The following is a 341-nucleotide window of genomic DNA, read 5'->3' on the forward strand; positions in this document are numbered from 1 at the left end:
GGAGGGGGGAGGGGCCTGTGAATCCTCTGTTCCCCTCATTGTTTGTGGTCCAACAGTTGGCCTTTGGAGGTCGGTGGCAGTGGGGCTGCTGAGGGGAAGGCCTGCTTCAGGGCCTGGAAGACGCTCCCAGGCCAACCAGGAGCAAGCGGACAGAGACCTCCTTCTCGCCTTGTAGGACAATCACATGACCTAAAAGACACCTGAAGTGGACAAGACCTCACGAGGTGAAGTTCAAGGCAAGGGCTCCTTTTTATTCCTCACCGACCTGGTGGCAAGGAACCCTCTGTTCTCTTGGGAAGGCAGAGCCCAGAGAAGCAGGCCAGGGAGAGGGCAAGCGTAGT

At 58.1% G+C, this 341-nt stretch overlaps 1 protein-coding gene across 2 annotated transcripts in view; it reads right to left on the reverse strand.

Moving 5' to 3' along the window:
* The window catches only part of IL1R2 (interleukin 1 receptor, type II), a 32679-nt gene that overhangs the window by 31077 nt on the left and 1261 nt on the right, over positions 1-341 (reverse strand). The window lies entirely within an intron of this gene.

This window comes from Myotis brandtii, unplaced genomic scaffold, assembly GCF_000412655.1.
Source record: "Myotis brandtii unplaced genomic scaffold, ASM41265v1 scaffold281, whole genome shotgun sequence".
In the NCBI taxonomy this organism is placed as follows: Eukaryota; Metazoa; Chordata; class Mammalia; order Chiroptera; family Vespertilionidae; genus Myotis; species Myotis brandtii.